Source organism: Pristiophorus japonicus, chromosome 7 (assembly GCF_044704955.1).
Source record: "Pristiophorus japonicus isolate sPriJap1 chromosome 7, sPriJap1.hap1, whole genome shotgun sequence".
Taxonomy (NCBI): domain Eukaryota; kingdom Metazoa; phylum Chordata; class Chondrichthyes; family Pristiophoridae; genus Pristiophorus; species Pristiophorus japonicus.
In genome coordinates this window covers 209,667,728-209,672,717 of record NC_091983.1, presented here as the reverse complement: position 1 = coordinate 209,672,717, position 4,990 = coordinate 209,667,728, and positions in this window count along the sequence as shown.

Below are 4,990 nucleotides of genomic sequence, written 5' to 3'. Positions count from 1 at the left end.
TGTTTATTAACAGATTTTAAATTTTAAATTTTAAATTTTAGCACTGAAGAAAACAAAACTTCTTTAAAATAGACAATATACATGGCTATAATACGTGGATATAGGGAGGGAGAGAGAAGGCGGGTAATTATAGACCAGTTAGCCTGGCATCAGTCGTGGGGAAAATGTTAGAATCAATTGTTAAAGATGAAATAGCAGCACATTTGGAAAGCAGTGACAGGATCGATCCAAATCAGCATGGATTTATGAAAGGGAAATCTGCTTGACAAATCTTCTCGAATTTTTTGAGGATGTAACTGGTAGAGTGGACAAGGGAGAACCGGTGGATGTGGTGTATTTGGACTTTCAAAAGGCTTTTGACACAATCCCACACAAGAGATTGGTGTGCAAAATTAAAGCACATGGTCTTGGGGGTAATGTACTGATGTGGATAGAGAACTGGTTGGCAGACAGGAAGCAGAGAGTCGACATAAACGGGTCCTTTTCAGAATGGCAGGCAGTGACTCGTGGGGTTCTGCAGGACTCAGTGCTGGGGCCCCAGCTATTTACAATATACATTAATGATTTAGATGAGGGAATTGAGTGCAATATCTCCAAGTTTGCATATGACACTAAGCTGGGTGGCGGTGTGAGCTGTGAGGAGGACGCTAAAAGGCTGCAGGGTGACTTGGACAGCTTAGGTGAGTGGGCAAACGAGTGGCAGATGCAGTATAATGTGGATAAATGTGAGGTTATCCACTTTGGTGGCAAAAACACGAAGGCAGAATATTATCTGAATGGTGGCAGATTAGGAAGAGGGGAGGTGCACCAAGACCTGGGTGTCATGGTACATCGGTCATTGAAAGTTGACATGCAGGTACAGCAGGCGGTGAAGAAGGCAAATGGTATGTTGGCCTTCATAGCTAGGGGATTTGAGTATAGGAGCAGGGGGGTCTTACTGCAGTTGTACCGGGGCCTTAGTGAGGCCTCACCTGGAATATGGTGTTCAGTTTTGGTCTCCTAATCTGAGGAAGGATGTTCTTGCTATTGAGGGAGTGCAGCGAAGGTTCACCAGACTGATTCCCGGGATGGCAGAGCTGACATATGAGGAGAGACTGGATCGACTGTGCCTGTATTCACTGGAGTTTAGAAGGATGAGAGGAGATCTCATAGAAACATAAAATTCTGACGGGACTGGACAGGTTAGATGCAGGAAAAAATGTTCCCGATGTTGGAGAAGTCCAGAACCAGGGGACATAGTCTAAGGATAAGGGGTAAGCCATTTAGGACTGAGATGAGGTGAAACTTCTTCACTCGGAGAGTTGTTAACCTGTGGAATTCCCTACCGCAGAGAGTTGTTGATGCCAGTTCATTGGATATATTCAAGAGGGAGTTAGATATGGCACTTACGGCTAAAAGGGATCAAGGGGTATGGAGAGAAAGCAGGAAAGGGGTACTGAGGTGAATGATCAGCCATGATCTTATTGAATGGTGGTGCAGGCTCGAAGGGCCAAATCGCCTACTCCTGCACCTATTTTCTATGTTTCTATGATAGATATGTATAGACTGTAATGGTGCCCCATAACTGGAACAATAATAATAAACTAATAAAGATTACAAATGCTACATGACTAACAAAAACAAATAAAACAACGCCTCTCATCTCTCAGCACACTGTTTTACACATTGAGAAATTCCTTTGTGCCCTTTATTATATCAGTTATTAATTTGTGTGAAATAAATGTGTTAACAATAACGGTCAAAGTAATTTTATATGAATTGATGAAATAATGTATTGCTGCAAAAACATTTAATTGCTTTAAGGTTTAAATCGCTGTACGATACAGTATTAGTAACAAAAACACGTAATAGTCTACTCATGTTATTTCAAAAGGTCCAAATGGTCTAGTTAATTCAAGTTAAGCAGTGTTATCATTGAAAGTTAACAAATAATTTGAATTAAGATACCTTGAAACCAACTGCAAAGTGTAATGAACAAAAGTAAAATACTGCGGATGCTGGAATTCTGAAATAGAAACAGAAAAAGCTGAAAATACCCAGCAGATCAGGCAGTATTTGGAAAGTGAAACAAAGTTAACATTTCAGGTCGATGGCCTTGGGTCATCGACCTGAAAGTTATCTCTCTTTTTCTCTCCACAGATGCTGCCTGATCATCTGAGTATTTCCAACATTTTCTGATTATAGGCAGATTGTAATGTTTTTTTTAAACTGAAATTTCTTCGTCAAAGGTCATTTGACTCATCCTAATTCATCCATACAGAACAGCCCAAAACTCCATCAATTGCTGCATCTCACTATTTCTTAAATGATTCCAGGGTTTTCACCTGCACCACTGTGCCTGAAAATCCATTCCAAGTCTTGATCCCATTCTGGTCATTTCCCTCATTGCTGTTTGTGGGAGCTTGCTGTATGCAAATTGGCTGCCATGTTTCCTACGTTACAACAATAACTTCAAAAGTACTTCAATGGCTGTAAAGCACTTTGGGACATCCTGAGATCATGAAAGGTGCTATATGATGTGGTGGTAGGGGACAGTATAGTCCGGGGTTCAGATACTGTTCACTGCAACTGTGACCGTGAGTTCCGTAAGGCTGTGTTGCCTGCCTGGTGTTAGTGTTAAGGATATCTCCTCACAGTAGGGGAGTGGGTGGGGGAGGCTCCAGTTATCGTGGACCACGTAGGAACCTATGACATCGGTAGAACTAGGAATGAGGTTCTGCTGAGAGAGTTTGAGGAGTTAGGATCAAAATTAAAACGCAGAACCTCCCAGACAATAATCTCTGAATTCTTACCTGAGCTACGTGCAAATTGGCATAGAGACAAACAAATGACAACAACAACAACTTGTATTTATATAGCACCTTTAATGTAATGAATCGTCCCAAGGCACTTCACAGGAGTATGATGCAATAAAAATTTGACACCGAGTTGCATAAGTAGAAATTAGCTCAGGTGCTGGTCAAAGAAGTATGTTTTAAGGAGCGTCTTGAAGGAGGAAAGAGAGGGAGAAAGGCGGAGAGGTTTAGGCAAGGAGCTCCAGAGCTTTGGGCCGAGGGAACAGAAGGCACGGCCATCAATGGTTGAGCAATTACAATCAGGGATGCTCAGGAGGGCAGAATTGGAGGAGCGCAGGCATCTCGGGGGAGTTGTGGGGCTGGAGGAGATTACAAAGATAGGGAGGGGCGAGGCCAATGAGGTATTTGAAAATAACGATTGAGAATTTTAACATTGAAGCGTTGCTTAACTGGAAGCCAATGTAGTTCAACGAGCATAGGGGTGATGGGTGAACGGGACTTGGTGCGAGTTAGTATACGGGCAGCTGAGTTTTGGATCACCTCTAGTTTACATTGGGTAGAATGTGGGAGGCCAGCCAGGAGTGTGTTGGAATAGTCAAGTTTGGAGATAACAAAGACATGGATGAGGGCTTCAGCAGCGGATGAGCTGAGGCAAGGGTGGAGATGGGCGTTGTTACAGAGGCGGAAATAGATCGTCTTAGTTATGCTGCGGATATATGGTCAAAAGCTCATTTCAAGGTCAAATATGACACCAAGGTTGTGAACAGTCTGGTTCAGCCTCAGACAGGAGTTGGGGAGAGAGATGTAGCCATTGTCTAGGGAACCAAGTTTGTGGCGGGGACCGAAAACAATGGCTTCGGTCTTCCCAATATTCAATTGGAGAACATTTCTGCTCATCTGGACATGCAGCCTGCCAATTTAGAGACCGTGGAGGGTATGAGAGAAGTGGTAGTGAGGTAGAGCTGGGTGTCATCAGCATACATGTGGAAACTGACGCTGTGTTCCCAGATGATGTCGCCAAGGGGCAACATGTAGATGAGAAATAGGAGGGGGCCAAGGATAGATCCTTGGGGGACACCAGAGGTAATGATGCGGGAGTGGGAAGAGAAGCCGTTGCAGGTGATTCTCTGGCTACGATTAGATAGATAAGAATGGAACCAGGCGAGTGCAGTCCCACCCAGCTGGACGACAGTGGAGAGGCATTGGAGAAGGATAGAATGGTCAACCATGTCAAACGCTGCAGACAAGTCAAGAAGGACGAGGAGAAATAGTTTATCTTTGTCACAGTCACAGAGGATGTGATTTGTGACTTTGAAGAGAGCCATTTCGGTGCTGTGGCAGGCACGGAAATTGGATTGGAGGGATTCAGACATGGAATTGCGGGAATGATGGGCACGGATTTGGGAGGTGACAACACGTTCAAGGAGTTTGGAGAGGAAAGGGAGGTTGGAGATGGGGCAGTACTTTGCAAGGACAGAGGGGTCAAGGATTGGTTTTTTGAGGAGAGGGATGATGACGGCAGATTTGAGGGAGAGGTGGCAGTACCTGAGGAGAGAGAACCATTAACAATGTCAACCAACATGGGAGCCTGAAAAGGAAGTTGGTTGGTCAGTAGTTTGGTGGGAATAAGGTCAAGGGAGCAGGAAGTGGGTCTCATTGACAGGATGAGGTTGGAAAGGTCATGAGGGGAGATCAGAGAAAAACTGGAGAAAGATATGAGGTCAGAGCTATGGCAGTGGGCTTCCTTAGAGGAAGTTTGGCCCCGTGGGCTAGAGGAAGGAAGGGAAGTGGCAGAGCCAGCTGACCAGATGGTCTCAATCTTAGAGACATGAGCTCCTTACACTTATTGTCGGAGGTGAGGGTGGAGACTGGGGAGAGGGGTTTAAAAAGACGGTTAGCAGTTGAGAATAGAAGTCAGAGTTTATCTTTACATTCCAGAATGATTCTGGAATAGTGAGCGATTTTGGCAGACGAGAGCAGGACCCGATAATGCTTTTTGTGGTCCAGCCAGATCTGGCTGTGAATGGCTAAACCAGTTATCCGCCACATCCGTTCAAGTCTATGCCCCTTGCACTTAAGGGAGCAAAGATCAGGGCTGTACTGGGGGAATGGCCAGGGTGAGAGAGAGAAATTGTTTTAACAGGGACTAGGGCATCAAAGATGGTGGTGAGGGTGTGATTGAGCAGATCGGTAGC